Genomic DNA, 16,048 nt, shown 5'->3' with positions numbered 1-16,048 from the left:
CTACAGCCCTATAGTCCTACAGCACTACAGCCTACAGCCCTATAGTCCTACAGCACTACAGCACTACAGCCCTATAGTCCTACAGCCCTACAGCACTACAGCCCTATAGTCCTACAGCACTACAGCCCTATAGTCCTACAGCACTACAGCACTACAGCCCTATAGTCCTACAGCACTACAGCCTAAAGCCCTATAGTCCTACAGCCCTACAGCCATACAGCACTACAGCCCTATAGTCCTACAGCCCTATAGCCCTGCAGCCCTATGGCCCCACAACCCTACAGCACTACGGCCCTACAGCCCTATAGTCCTACAGCACTACAGCACTACAGCCCTATAGTCCTACAGCCTACAGCCCTATAGTCCTACAGCACTACAGCCTACAGCCCTATAGTCCTACAGCACTACAGCCTAAAGCCCTACAGCCCTATAGCCCTGCAGCCCTACGGCCCTACAGCCCTACAGCCCTATAGTCCTACAGCACTACAGCCCTGCGGCCCTAAAGCCCTACAGCCCCACAGCACTATGGCCCTGCAGCCCTGCAGTCCTACAACCCTATAGTCCTACTGCACTACAGCCCTACAGCCTAAAGCCCTACAGCCCTATAGTCCTACAGCCTTACAGCCATACACCTTGCAGCCCTATAGTCCTACAGCCCTATAGCCCTGCAGCCCTACAGCCCTGCAGCCCTACAGCACTACAACCCTACAGCCCTGCAACCCTACAGCCCTGCAACCCTACAGCCCTGCAGCCCTATAGTCCTACAGCACTACAGCCCTACAGCCCTACAGCCATCCAGCCCTCCAGCCCTATAGTCCTACAGCCCTACAGCCCTGTAGCCTTACAGCCCCTCCCCATCTATTCCTTGGCACTCCCCTCTCACTCCCCCCCATTCAAGGCAATCACCATTCCTTCAACATTCAGGACTTCCCCCCCCCTCCACCCCCCCCCCCCAAAGGTACTTAATCACCCCTATTACCCTTTTCTGATTAATTAATTCTAATTAATTTCACACCACCATTTGCAGATGAGTTGACCAGAGCTGCATGCGTTGTTCCCACTGATCATCAGCATGCTGCGTACACCACTCAGGTACCAACAACCTGGGGGACATGGGGGACCCCATACACCCCATACACCCCATACACCCCATACACACCGCCCTGTGCCCCACACCTCCAGCATTACACTGCAGTGGGTTCAGGACATCACAACAAATGAGGTCAGTGCTCTCCTTGTGCTGCTGGAAGCCACCAACAAGCGGGTGGTGGCACCAGCTGTATGTTACCCACTATATTATGCACTACATATGTGCTCTGTGCTATATGTTGCACACTACATGCTATATACTAAACTAGATGGCAGGTGATAGCTACCAGATACTTATTAGCTACTACAGTGCACAGATATACATTCTCCCTATAGATTGTATAACATTATGGATATACTATTATAGAGTTTAACTGGACCATGTATCCATGTATGTACACATATGTATATGCTTACACATATAATACACGCACACAGATGTATACCATACCAGACACACCATATATGTGTATTTATACAGTAGTTAGATATAGGTGCCTGGATATACGCATCTATGTGAACACGTGCAGACATAAATATATCTATACCTACAAGAAATACCTGTGATATGTCTATCTGTGTATGCACACCTGTATATCTGTGTGTATATATCGGTGTCTATGTGTATCCAGGTGGGGGTGACAGGGGGAGAAGGGGATGAGGAGGGTGAGATGAGGGTGAAGGGAAACCGCTCCGGGTTACAAAAGCTCCTTATTTGATTAATTGTACTTTTCTGTTTGATAAATGTTACTCGTGAATATAAAATATGCAGAGCACTTAGCAAGTTCGCACTGTTTAAAGAACTCAACTCGCCAAATTAAAATTCCATGATAGGAAGCAAAGAGCAGCAGAACAGCACGGCGAGGCCATGGGCTGATACCCAGAGCTGGGGCTTCCAGCCACGCACCAACACTCCCCTGCTCAGCCCTCATGAAATGGGGCTGGATATATGGGATGAAGGGACCCCCCTCAAGACATGTGAGTCTCTGCCCTCAGCCCCCTGTGCCCGCATGGGTTGGAGGTTGGCTGTAGGCAAAGGTGACTCTCTGGTCGTTCTTACAGCACTCTATGGTTAAAGCCATTGCTGGGTGGGGGCACCATTGCTCCAAGCATTGAGCGGGTCCATATCTCCTAGCAGAGGAGGTCATGGCATGGCACAGCCCAGCACAGCCCAGCACAGCCCCATGCAGCCCATGCCAGGCTGAGCAGCACACCCAGCTCAGCTTCTCCTTGCAATGATTTAACACCCATTAACCCATGTGGCTGTAAATCCCAGCACAGACAGGTCCCAAACATTCGTTTCAAAGCGAGGCAGTTTGTGTCATTTTGGGATTAGTGTTTACTCTCTTGTTAATTAATACTTGTTAAAGCCAGGCTAAAAAAGCACTCGGCTTCTTGCTTCGGTGAATGCCTCCGTGCCCTGGAGGAGCAGCGGGGCTGTGCTCAATGCATGGGGCCATTGCCAGAAAGGAGAAAAATGGGCTTCATCTGTACATGGGGAGGATGATGATGGAGCTGCTGCTGCTGCTGCAACACGAGGGGCCAGAGGGCATCGTCCCAGGTGAGGCTGTGCTGATGTCAGGAAACTGCAAGTCATGCAAGGGGAAACAGTTTGGAATAGGAATAGGAATGGGAATGGGAATGGGAATGGGAATAGGAATGGAATGGGAGGAATGGGAATGGGAATGGGAATAGGAATAGAATGGGAATAGGAATGGGAATGGGAATGGGAATAGGAATAGGAATGGGAATAGGAATGGGAATGGGAATGGGAATGGGAATGGGAATGGGAATAGGAATAGGAATAGGAATAGGAATAGGAATAGGAATAGAATAGAGATAGAGGAATGGAAATGGGAATAGAAATGGGAATAGGAATAGAATAGGAATGGGAATGGGAATGGGAATGGGAATGGGAATGGGAATGGGAATGGGAATGGGATGGGAATGGGATGGGAATGGGAATGGGAATGGGATGGGAATGGAATGGAATGGGAATGGAATGGGAATGGAATGGGAAATAGGAATGGGCAATAGGAATGGGAATAGGAATAGGAATAGGAATAGGAATAGGAATAGGAATGGGAATAGAAATGGGAATAGGAATAGGAATGGGAATAGGAATGGGAATGGGAATAGAAATGGGAATAGGAATAGGAATAGGAATAGGAATGGGAATGGGAATGGGAATAGAAATGAGAATAGAAATGGGAATAGGAATGGGAATAGGAATAGGAATGGGAATAGGAATAGGAAGGGGAATAGGAATGAGAACAGGAATGGGAACGGGAATGGGAATAGTAGCAATAGAAATAGCACTAGTTATAGCAATAGCAGGAATGGCAGCAATGGCAATAGCAATAGCAATGGTAACAGTGATAGTGACAGTGATGGAGTAATAACAACAACAACAAGGAGTTAATTCTTCATTAACCTTTATTAAAGAAAAAAAGACACAAAGTCCACAACTTTAAGCAACTCTGGGGTAGCTCAGGGTGACCAGTTTGCAACCCTTAAAATGTGAAATGGTGCAAGGTTTGGATCCTACCCCCGGAGCACCTTCTGGCTTTCACTGTATTGAACAGCCCCACGTGTCCCAGCAGCTGCAGAGCAAACCCTGAGGCCAAGACCCTCTGGACACCTCCAAGTCTGAGCCCAAGGCTGGTTGTAAGCAGGGGAAGGGCAGCACTGCCTGGTCCTACCCTTCATTTTCCTACAAGAGATGGGCACAGAAATAAAGCAGCCCCTCCCTGGCTCGGTGGGGGTGAGGATGGTGCCAGGCCAAGGGCTGGGGCAGCTCACAGGGGTCGTGGTGCCCACAGCCCATATCCCACAGCCGGCGATGCGCTTGGCGATGCAGCGCAGCTCGCGTGTGCCAGGAGTGAATGTTAATGGTGCCGAGCTCCTGGGAGAAGTGATCAAATTCTCCATCGAAACCAGCGAGGAAAGGAAGGGGAGGGAGGGGAGGGAAGGAGGGGGGGAACAGCTCCACAGATTAATTCTGCTGATGAAAATTAAAATCGGGCATCTCCAAACCCAGACCAGGAGCAGCCGCCTCATTCCCAGTGCCTTGGGTAACCCCAAACCTCACAGAGGGCATCTGGGCACAGGGGTCTATGGCCTCAAGGTGCCATAGTTGGGCACCCCTGGGTGGGACCGCCTGCACCCCACCTCCCTGCTCCCCTCCGTCCCCTCTTCCCTGCCAGAATGTGGGTTTTATCCCCGGCTGTTTCCCTCCTCCCTCCTCCTTCCCTCCGCCCGCTCTCCTCTCCTCGCTGCCAAGTCCGCAGGTTTCCCACTGTGACCTTGAGCTCGTGTTCCTGGAGCTGGTTGTGGGCTTCTTAAAGGCGCCGTGTGGGCACTGAGGGCCCCGCCTGCTGCCTCCCCCCTGGGATCTATGGAGATGGGGCACTGGGATGTGACAGCACAGCATCACTGAGCCCCATGGGCTGAGGATCCAGCCCTGCTCGGACAGCCCAGGATGCACTAAAAGCTCCATCATCCAGAGAGGGCCCCAATCAATAGGTGCCTTCAAGGCAAGTCATAAAACTTGGACATTACGCCGGCACCGCTCGACACTCCGCGGTGAAGGCGGTGTTTAATTCATGGGATTAAATGGGAGAGGAAGGATGGTGGCCCCAGTGCTGCTGGGAAAGCCATGAAGGATGACCTTAGCCATGGCTGGGGCACACTGCTGCTCATGGGGGGAGCCCTGCAAGCACCCTGTGTTCCTGAGCACCGTGGCCAGGGCATGATGCTAATACAAATCAATGTGTGCATGAGGGGTAAGGCAAGTATTAACCATGGGAGACATGAGCTGGTTCACCAGAAGGACGTGGAAATACCTCACCATGGTGATGGGGTGATGGAGGGGATGGGGCTCAGGGTGGGCTCTGTGCATCCATTGGGAATGTCTCCAAGCTGGGACAAAGCACACAGGAAGGGATGCTGCATGTTGCACTGCTCCTCAGTGCCTTTGAGAGGTTGGGACTCCAAAGATTGGCATGAGAGCCCAGCACTGAGCCCTGCACCATGTCCCATGAGATGGGGACTGGAGCACAGAGCCCATGGGTAGATCAGAGAGCTGTGCCAAGCTGTTAGAGATATGAGTGGGGAAACTGAGGCACTGCAGGATCTCAGATGCTGAAGAGATGGAGAAGAAGGGAGGAACCCAGCGAGGCTCACACCCAGCATCAGACCGACCCCACAGCATCCCAAAGATCTACCGCATCACTGAACATATCTGGGCAACACAAAGGCACCAGCTGGTGACCGAAAGGCACAGCTCCATAGGCACAGCCCCACAGCGCTCCTGGATGAGGACAGATGCTGCACCCTATGCTTGGCACGGGGTCTGTCCCATAGGAAATGGGATCACAGCATCAGGATGGGACACACAGCACAACCCCCTGTGTGAAGGGACGGAGCCGGAACCGCTGTGCCCAGGGATGGAGCAGTGAGAGGAGGAGGAGGCAGAGAGGAAAGAAAAGGAGAAAAATGAGTTTTCCTGCTGCCCCAGCGGTGCGGCGATTGATCGGGCGCAGGTTAGTGTGGAGCGGTGCTGAGAGCCTCATTCCCAACCACCAGCTCACAATTATTGGAAAAAAACCCCGCGCTGCTGCTGCAGTGAAATTAGTTATTGATCTCTTGTCTGGGTGACGAGCGCGGCGCGGGGCTGCGGGGCTGCTGCTCCCCGGGGACACAGCCCAGCACTGCACACACCCGCGGCCGCCCCATGGACAGAGAAGGGCTGAGTGCCCCCATGGGGTTCCCCCCATGCACCCACCCCAAAAAGCAGCTGGATGCCCAACCCCAACCCAACCTTCCCATTGCGGCCCCGCTGGTTGTGGTGTCTGAGGGCATCTCCCACCTTTAAGGCACCATGGGGGGATGTGGGCAGCAGTTGGGGGCTTCTGTTGCCTTCGTGCCGTGGGGGGGTCAGGGCAGTTTGGATCTGGTTTCCAAGGCTTTTCCCCCAGCTATTTTCCCTGGAAGGAAACTGCATGAAGTGCCTTTGGGGATGCAAAATAACAAGTCCCTTAATGGGGTTCTGGGGACAGTGGGCTCTGCCACACCCCCAAGCTTTGGGTTTGGGTCCCCCCATATGGGGGCTGGATGCTGGATACTGGCACGCAGTAGAGACCCAAAGGCTGCACCAATGGTGAGATGCCATGGGGTTGGGACACAGGGACAGAAGGGACAGCAGGCTGCAGGGCTTAGGGGCTGTACCCAGGCCCTATGATGGGGCACTGAGCCACTCTCAGCCCCACACTCAGCATCCCAGACCCCATCCACATGTGTGTCCTGGGGGAGGTTGGGGGGTCCCAGCCCTTTCTCTACACCCCAGACAAAAGCTTGTCAACAAAAGGCTGTGGGATGCGGGGAGGCACCCCCTGAGCCGGGGGGTGTTTGTTTAACCCACAGGGGGGGAGAGCAAGCTGCATTTCAAAGCAGTTCCCCCTTTGTCAGCCCTTGGCAGCCCCCCTTGGTGCAACATTCCTGGCGTGGGGCTGCGCAGGGGGTCCCGATGGGCTCCGGTTACAAGGCAGCTCCCAGCCCCATGGCTGCTTTTCCAGAGGGGAGAAGGAGAGGACTGGGAATGGAAAATGGAAAAACGCAGCCAGAATGTGGCAGCAGATGGGCCTGGGAGCCCATTCAGGGGCTCATAAGGAGAGGGTCCCCCCAGCTCCAGGGATCGCTTTCCACCCCCAAGCTGCCCTGGCAGTCACGGCTCTGTGTCCCATAGTTAAGGGGATGATCATGTAGGGCTGCACCGTCCTGCTCTGCCCCACAGAGCTGGCTGAAACCCACAGCGAACGCAGCGGCTGGGCAGATGGAAAGACCAAATGATGGCTTTGCAGGGGGGCCGGGTTTGTGTGAGCCATCCCTGTCTCGGTGAGCGACTTCGAATAACGGATACACTTGAGAAAATCACCATCTGCTCCCGGACAATTCGCAACCAGAGGAAATAGGTGAAATAAATGCAAGGATGGTGTTACCCACCCGGCCTCGACGCCAGCAGAGGGGCCGTGCTTTGTGTAACATCCCCAAAGCCATTTGGGCACAAGGGGATGGGTTGGGATAAGCAAGGCGTGAGCATCCCGGGTTCGGTGGATTCAGTAGGAAGATGGACTCCTGCCAGATTGATTCTTTCTTTCCTTTCCCCCCCTCCCCATCTCTCCATTTTCTAGTGCCTCCTGCTTCCAGCTGGGCTGGAAACACCACAAAAACAGACACTACGATGCAGCTCTTCCATGTTTCAAGTCCTGGAAGAAACCAGACGCAAAAGATATAGAGGCCATTGCATGGGGATAGTGATGGTGGGGCTTCATCTTTTGCTCTTTGTTGGGCTTCACCTGGGCACTAGTGCAGATGTAGCTGGAGAAAGCTTGAGTGTGAGCCAAGCAGAACCCTGCCATGCTGTCTGAGCGCAGACAAAAGCTGCTGTTTGGTTGTGATGATGGGCTGAAGGCGGGCAAGGCACCTCCTCAAAGCTGTAGCACAGGATGGGGTGTCCCCAGGGTTTGGGGAGGGCTGGGGGTTCTGCAATAGCCCCACACCCCATAACCACAATGGGTTTCCACCAGCCAGGACAGCACCCTGAGCACAGTGCAGCCATATGGCGATAGGCACAATGCTGCGGTGTGGGTGCAAGCCCTGCCTGCAGGTTGTCCTGTGGGTGCTGAGACCACAGGGGACAACCCCACCGAACACCCCCCTGCCCCCCATCCTCAGCAGGACCCCCATTGTGGCAGCCGTCCCCATGCACAGCCCCTACAAGGAGCAAACCCTGCTGGACACCCCAGGAGGAGGAAGAGGAGGAGGAGGAGGATGAAGAAGAGGGGGAGGCAGAAGGGCTGGCAGCAAAGCAGCCGAGCAGGAGCGATGCAGGCACGGCGAGGCGAGGCTTGTGAGCGAGGGAGAGGGAGCAGAAATCTGTTGCCCAGGATGTGTGCTTTGCTGTCAGCCGGCTCTGATTAACGGGCTGCCTTCCAGCTCCGAGCCGGCTGCGTTCCTGGCAGCAGCCGAGGCCCCACGGCTTCCTGCCGTAGGAGTGGCTTTGCTGAAAGGTTACATTTGCACAATGTGCCGCTGGAAAAGCGGTGCCAGAGGTTGCAGGCGGGGGAGCAGGGAAAGCAGGCAGCTCCGTTCTGTGTAATGGAAAAAACCCTCCGGGGGATGAGCGGGGAAATATCACGTTACGGTCCCCCCAGCACCGAATGGGGCCGGGCACTGAGCGATGGGGACAGGAGAGGGATGGGGGTGTGCGCCCCACAGCGCAGCTCTGAATGGGGACGGATGGGTTTGTCCCCCTCTCTCCCCGTAGTTTACTGTGGGTCACACGGCGGCGATGGAGGGCTGCCCCTATGGGGGGAACGTGGAGGTGATTGGAGGGGAACGTCCCAAATCTGGCAAGGGAGGATTTCCTTCGGTGGAGCCTTCGTTGCAATGAGCCCAATGCATCTGCTCCGTGCCCCACAGCTGCCCCACAGCCCTCTGCTCCCCTATCCCACCTCCTTCCCCCCAGTGCTCTCCTACATCACTGCCCCATGATACAGCTAATGCCACTCTGAGATGGGACATCTCCGCTGGAGCAGACATCCCAGCCCACCAAATGTTCCAGTTCCCTCCTTCATCGCCCCTTGCAAAGGCTTTTTTTCCCTTTTGCTTCCCTTGTTTCCTTGGTTTCAAGGCTTTTCTTCCTCATCGAGCCCCATATTAAGAGTGGATTTTTAGTTTCGGGGTGTTGGTGGGGTAGGAAAAGGGATTGCAGCCTCTCCAGCTTTCCTCCCCCTGTGTGTGGGACCCATGAGTTGTGCCCCAGCTCCTCGGGTTTGCCCCAAAGCTTTACTGCAATCTCACACTCCCCCTGTGCTGCATCTCATGCTGGATCCAACTGGACTCCCAACCCAGCCACATTCTGCTGCACAGCACAGCACCGCCCAGCCCCAGCCCCATTGCACCTCTGATGTCCCTGCCTTCCCTCTTTGTCTGTTTTCATTAGGATTTGGAGATAAGCTTCAAAATAAAGGCAGTGTTTTTAACCTCGCTGCCTTATCAGCATCCTTCCAGTGGGGCCCTGACCCAGCCATGCTGTGTGGGATGCTCCAGGGAACAGACACCCCAAATCTCTCCCCCTAGATGAGAAAGGGAGAGGGCAGATTTGCTGCCCCACATCCTGCAGTGGGGCTCCAGAGGGCACCGGTGGCTTTGGGAAGCTCTCACTGCACCTGGGGACAGCAGTGTTGAATGCACCCACGTGTGGGAATACAAACCCAGAGCCAGCTCAGCACACCTGGATTTTATTCCTGGCTCTGCCGCTGACCTCCAGCAGTTGTTTCCCTCCCCTGGGGCTGCCTCCTCTCCTCCTTTGTCACACCACCAGCACTGCTTTGCCCCAGCAATGTCCCCAAGCTCCATCACCCCTTGGCTCAAGGCAGAGCCCGCTTTGAGGACACAGCCCTCCCCTGCCCTTTTCCCAAACAAGGTCCCCAGCCCGACAGAATAACACCACGTCCACCAGGCTCTTGCTCATGGACAGCAGAGAGCTGGCAGGTCTCACGGTGCTGGCTCTTCTCCTTGTTTCCAGCTGCTAAATTGCATTATAGACAGTTTAAAATACATTGAATGCTTTCCTAATGTGACTTTCCCGTGGTAGGCGAGCAGCACCGCCGCCACTGAGATGCTGGGCAATGCATGTGGGGCTGCAGAGCTGCTCTGCATCCCTATGGGGGGGACCTGCAGGCTGGCAGATGGTTGCTCTGTGCTTTGCCTCAGTTTCCCCTCCGGTGAAAGCATTTGACAGCAACCCAAACACACATAGGAGAACTCAGCTCCACTCAGTTGGGCTTTGGTGAAATAGTGACTTTTTGTGCAGGGAACAGAGATTAAGAGAAGTCCAGAAGTGAGCTAGAAATGATCTGTTAATAGCATTATAACACAATAAGTCCTGGGCATGATTGGAACTGCAACACGGCATCCCACTGAAACACCAGCAATGCACAGACTGAGGCAGCACCTAAAGCAGTGGGGGTGCATGCATGGAGACCTCCCATTGCTTTGCTGCGGGTGGAAGGAGCAGCCCACCTACCCAAATAAGCAACGATGGGTTCCCTGTGGCTGGGACACATCTGCACCCCAGCAAATATTTGAGCAGTGTCTGGAGGCTGGGGAACAGCTGCTGCTCCTGAGTGCTGTGTGTGCCCACATGGAGGTATGGCAGCAAGGTGCTCTTCCATATATCCCACACTGCCTGCCTGCTTGTTGGGCACAGAAGTGATGGAAGAGCTGCAACATCTCCCCAGCTCTGCACCACTGCAGTGCTGAAATGTGGGGTCTTCCCATGGTCCCCCAGTGGACACTCCTTTGTATGGGTCCCTAGTGGACACCCCATCCCATGGGCCCTCATTGGATACCCCTTATCATGGTCGCCCAATGGACACCCCATCCCATGGGCCCTCAATGGACACCCCATCCCATGGGCCCCCAATGGACACCCCATCCCATGGGCCCCCAAAGGATGCCCCTTCTCATGGGCCCCCTATGGACGCCCCTTCCTATGGGTCACCAATGGACACCCCTTCCCACTGGCCATACTGTTGGCCAAGGAATGGTGCGAGAAGGGATGATTCCATGCCCATGGTATCAGGGCACAAGGCTCCATTGGACTCCAGCACAACCTCACCAGGCACCTCCTATAGGACCAGGGATGGGGTGGGCAGGGGCTCCCACAGCCAGGAGGGGGCTCAGCAGGAAGATTCGAGAGGGTAAGGAAGGAGTTAAACTCCTGCAGAGCCAGCCCCCACCCTCTCGCTTCTCTGCTAACTTTGGGAGGAAGGGAATAGCATAAAGGTAAGAGTGGAGGAAGGAGAGAGAGGAGACAGATGAGAAAGGGAGAGAGAGAGGGAGAGGGGGAGCATGGAACAGACGGCGGAGAGGGAGCGCGCGTGGGGGAAGATGCTGACGCTTCTCCTCCATCTCTGTGTGATGCAGATAGAGGGGAGCAATAAAAAAAAATTAAAAAATATATTAAAAAAGAAAAGAAAAAAAAAAAAGAAGGCAAAGACCAAGGGAACATGGGAGAGGGAGAAGGAAGGAGCCCAAGCAAGGGAGCATGTGTGAAAGTCGCTGCGAGAGAAGGGGCCTCTTTGATTCCCCGTGCCTCATACCAGACAGTGTCTAGACTGCAGCAATTATTGTCAGCTCAGAACACCCAGGCATTGCCATTTCAGCTGAAAGGGAGCTTAACAAAGAGCGAGGGAGAAAAAAATACCCTGCGAGCAGTGCACTGGGCTGCCTGCAGCATGAGGGGCTCTTTGGAGGGCCCTCTGCCACCACAGCCCCCCGGCAAACCCCAGCCCTGTGGGTGTGCAATAGGGCGGGCGATGCTGCGAGCCCCATCCTGCTGCTGCTGTGGGGTGGAAGCCGTTCCTGGCCCATCCCCAAGGCCCTTGGGTGTAGCAATGTAGGGGAGCTCTCCACTAAAGGCCCCTGGTGTTTGGGAGAGGAAGAGGTGAGGATGAAGGCACTTTTACACCCAGTGAGCCACATGTTTTCATTGAGTCACACAATGGTTTGGTTGGAAGGGATCTCAAAGATCATCCAGTTCCAACCCCCGTGCTGTTGGCTGGTTACCAGCCATCAGATCACGTTGCCCAGAGCCACATCCAGCCTGGCCTTAAGCAGCTCCAGGGATGGGGCACACGCTGCTGAGCCTTTTGGTGTCAAGGAGGCTGCAGTGTGCTGGGATGCAATGGGGTGACATTGCCTCATTGACCGAACCAGCACAAAGACCATCAGCAGCCCCACATGGAGCCAACAGAGCAGCAATGCCTTCATCAAGAGCTTTGTTTTCCCTGCAGTTTGAGGGGTGATCTCTGCCTCTCTGCCTTTGGGGAACAGGATCTATTTTCTCACCTGTCCTGGCTGTGTCTGCAAAACTAAGGGCTTCTCCTGCCTTGAGATGATGGTTTTGATGCCATCATGTGGACATCACCAGCCCCATCCAGGATCTGGGCATGGCAGCAGAGCAGAGCTGATGACAGCAGAAGTCCCACAGAGATCCAATATGGAAGAACCTCCTCAGGGAGGGTCATGGTGCTGTTTCCATACGGTGTCTGTGGATATAGGACATTTCCTTGTGTGGTGTTCCCCATGGAGCTCAGTTTGGAGGCTGGGAACAGCAGCTCAGGGGTCCCAGAACCACCCTGGGCAGCACAGTGGGGGATTGCCAGATATCTCCTGGAAGGTCCCACAGCTCGTAATGCTTTGGGCTGGTGTTACAGCCATGGAAGACATTGAGTTTCCAGCCAAGTGCAGGTTCTGCAGTCATACAAATACACGGGGAGGATTTGGGTCAGAAAGGGTTTGACCTTCACTGGGGACTTTGTGCACCGTGTCCCATCCGCACTGCGGTGCCAGTGCCCACAGTGCAGCGCTGGGTGTGGGGCAGCTGATCCCCAATGCATTTCCAGCTGTGGGGTTTTGGAGCATCCACTCTCTGCATCTCAGAGCCACCACAACAGTGTCATGCAGTGGGAGCACCCCCAAGATGTCCCTGCACTTTGCCCAGTGCTGGACTCCCATCTACACATGGTTAAGCAATGCAAGACCTTGCTTTCTCCTCCACCCCACAGAGCAGCTCCGCTGGGTTCAACAGGGGCAGCTCCACTGGGGTTGGCACCATGTCGTGCCCCATCCCCATCCCAGGGCAGCTTGAACCTCTCTGCCCCTTCTCTCCTCATTGCAAAGCACTGTGCTGTCACCAACCTCACATTTCCCATTTCCTTTAGATTTACCCCCACTCTTTTTTTCTTTATTTTTTTTAATCTCCCCGCTTTCCTTCCTTCCTTTTTTTATTTTTTATTTTATTTTATTTTTATTTTTTTTCTTCCTGGGTTAAAAATAATCAAGTTTCTGGGAAGCAGCAACTCCTGCTGCGCTGCCTCCCCGCACTCGCCCCGGAGAATAGCTCAGCCCGGCGCTGGGCTGCGGCCCCTCCTCGCTGCTCGCTCCTTCCTCCTCCCCACCCCCTACAGGGATCTGACTAATATGCTCGGGCTCTGCTTGCCAGCTCAGCTGGAAAGGAATTTAACCGTTGCGTGGTCTGGAGGGAAGAGCTGGGGAACCCAGAGCCGCCCCGCTGAGCTGCGACCCTCCTCGCATCGCTCTTGGTTGGCTCCGTGCATGGCCACGTTGTGTTGTACGTGGGATGGAGGGATGGGGAAGGAGCGATGCACCACGCCAGAGCCCGGCAGCCCCATCCCTGAGCCCCAGGCGGGTGCAGCCATCTCCTCCCTATGTTCCCTGCCTCCTGTTTGGGGCAATGCAGCACCCCGGGTGCCGTGCTCCCTAACAGTGGGGATGGTGGAAGTTCTTTCCCCACCCACTTGCATTCCCTGTGTGCCAAAACCCCAAAGCGATGCAGCCTGCCGCTCACCCCAGGCCTCAGCACTGGGTGATGGAGCAAAGAGGGACCTGCAGGACGTGGATGGGGGTCACGGTGGTCCCATATCCACGGCAGCAGCTCCGCAGTGGGGCTGAGACCCCGAGCACGGAGCACTGAGCTCAGAGCTGCTGCAGTGCAGTGATGTGGCAGCAGCCAGCAGCCCTCCTCCGGGGTGCTGGGAATCAGCCTCTGCACCAGCACAGTGAGCAAAGGCAGCGCTGTGTTTGGGTAAAAAAAAAACCAAACACACAGAGAGAAAGCTGCCTTGACCAAGGTTATCCCAGAAAGTCCATGGCAGAGTCCCCCCCTCCCCACATCTCCAGCTTGCTGCTGTACTGCAGCATCTCCATGCTCCACTATAACTCCCCTTGAGATCTCCTGGCTGTTGCAGAAGCACTTGGAGGCCAGGACAGCTCAGCCCAGCACAAAGCAGTGCCAGCTCCAACTACACCCTGCCAGGGCACTGAGTGTCCCAGAGCAGGATGTGATCCTTCCCACAGCATGTGGCCCCTCTGGAGATGGGGGTGCAGAGGAGGAAAGGGCACTGGGGACAAAGTGGGGACCCAGGGAAGAGCAGGGAAGGGTGAGGACCCCATAGGTGCTGGGATATCCCATGCTGCAGGGTCTTAGGGATGGAGGCTATGCCGGCAAGGATTCGGAAAGAGGAAGATGCCTCCTCCAAATCCTCCCTTAAATGGCAGTTCTGCTGTCAAACAGGAGAGGACGGAGCACGTCGATCCTAAATCTCCCGGTGTTCCAAGAGCTGCCTGCAGCCCTGCTGCCCCACAGCAACCCCAGCAGCCAGAAAGTGCTGGCAGGAGGGAAAGGGGTTGAGAAACTGCAGGCAGCAGGATGAGGCAGGAGCCAGCGCAAGCAGGATGTGACTAGGGGGTGACGGGGACGGCTGGAGGGGTGCCACGAGGAAGCGGTACCCGGGGCCATCCTGTTACCTCCCTCCCACAGCCCTCCAGCCCCAGCACCGCTCCCTGCACAGCGCTTCTGTGTTTCATCCCTGCCACCTCAATTCTCTCTCAGCAGCAAAGCAGCGCCTTCTCCTTCCATTTACCGTGGGGTTTTGCACTCCTGCCCTTGTTGGGTGCATTCAGGGCTGTCACTCTGGGCTTTCCCTGCCATAAGTGCCCCAACCCTGTCAGTGCATCCGTGTGGCAAACCTGCTGTTTTGCTGGTCCTTTTTCAGCACAGATTTTACGGCGCTGTTGGGAGGTGTGGGGTTGAGGGGAGGCTCAGACCGTGCCCTTCTCAGTTCTCCAAGTGTTGTTTTAGCACTGCAGAAATGAGAGAGGAGAGAATGAAGGAGAAGGAAGCAGTATAAAAAAAGAAAAAATAATAATAAAAATGACTTTTTCCCTCACTGGAAATGATGCCCAAAGCAGCTTTGCTTTGTTTCCCCATAGCTCTGGCTGGTCCCAAGCTACTGGCACCTTCCCCTGCTGTCCCCTTCACTGAGCTCCAATTTCCTTGTCCCCCACCTGCCCTTCCCATCCACGTCCTCCAGAAATCCTCATGTTTCCCATCTCTGACATGGCCCAGGGAAGCCAGTGCAAGAGCAGCTCCTGTTTGGGAGGAGGGGTCCAACCCCAGGCACAAGCTGCAGCACCCACCCTATTGAAAGGCAAGAAGGGACATGCAAATAACCCCCTCCCCAGTCCTGCCACACTGAAATGCATTAAAAAGGAAGGAAAAGCAAACACCCTGATGGGCAAGAATGCATGCTGACGCCTTGGCTTTGTGGCAGCTCACCATCAGTCTTGCCTTCAGCTCATGTTGGTATGGAGCAGCTTTGCTGTGGGGCAGGATGACAGGGAGATCCCCCCCCCTGCTGCCCATGGGGTATGGGAAGTGGGCTGGGGCTTCATAGCAGAGGTGCTCCAGGGTCAGCTGGGCTGAGCAGACATCCCACAGTGTGTGCTGGGTACAGGGAAGGGGATCCCACACCTCTCTGGGAAGGTCTGTGATAGAAGAGTCACAGAATCATGAAGGATGGAAAAAGCCCTCACAGGTCCCCAGGTCCAACTCCATCCCACCCCACCATGCCCACCGACACATCCCTCAGTGCCACATCTCTGGAACACCTCTGGGACAGTGACCCCATCACTCCTGAGCAGCTGTACCTGCACAGCACTGCTCTCTTAGAGAAGCAGCTTTTCCTAATATCCATCCTGAGAAAGCCCCGTCATACCCCAGCACTGCCCTGCTGCACAACAAAACCTCAAGAGCTCCGGGGTGCTGCAGCTCAGCTTATCCAGCAGGGATATTGCATGGCGTGTATGCTGGGCAGGTCTGAAAATGCAAACCATCTTCCATCACTTGCATGACAAATTGTTTTGGGGCCTTTTCTGAAAATTTTATTATTATTATTATTTTCATTCCAGCAAACCTACTGCATTCAGCTCAAAGATGAACTCAATGTAAAGGAGAAGATCTAAAGAAAATAAGCAATCTCCAAACACAATGAAACAAAAAACATTTCTGTCTGAACCAAACATTATG

The 16,048-nt window shown here is 54.7% G+C and overlaps 2 long non-coding RNA genes across 3 annotated transcripts in view; both read right to left on the bottom strand.

The window, feature by feature from the left end:
* Nucleotides 1–3,507: 3,507 nt before the first annotated feature.
* Nucleotides 3,508–7,795, bottom strand: LOC107321911. The gene is made up of 2 exons (XR_001558719.2): nucleotides 3,892–7,795; nucleotides 3,508–3,802 (listed from the first exon to the last, which is right to left on the bottom strand). It is a non-coding gene; the product is annotated as an uncharacterized LOC107321911 (long non-coding RNA).
* A 5,175-nt stretch (nucleotides 7,796–12,970) lies between these two features.
* LOC107321910 overlaps nucleotides 12,971–16,048 on the bottom strand; it is a 38,706-nt gene continuing 35,628 nt past the window's right edge. For both annotated transcript variants that reach the window (XR_004309132.1, XR_004309133.1), the window contains exons 6-7: nucleotides 15,299–15,507; nucleotides 12,971–14,823 (exon numbers count right to left, since the gene is read on the bottom strand). This is a non-coding gene — a long non-coding RNA (uncharacterized LOC107321910). The remainder of the gene's footprint in view (nucleotides 14,824–15,298; nucleotides 15,508–16,048) is intronic.

Source organism: Coturnix japonica, chromosome 17, assembly GCF_001577835.2.
Source record: "Coturnix japonica isolate 7356 chromosome 17, Coturnix japonica 2.1, whole genome shotgun sequence".
NCBI classification, from domain to species: Eukaryota; Metazoa; Chordata; class Aves; order Galliformes; family Phasianidae; genus Coturnix; species Coturnix japonica.
Note: the sequence above shows the minus strand (reverse complement) of the source record. Positions and strands in the feature narration are given on the sequence as shown.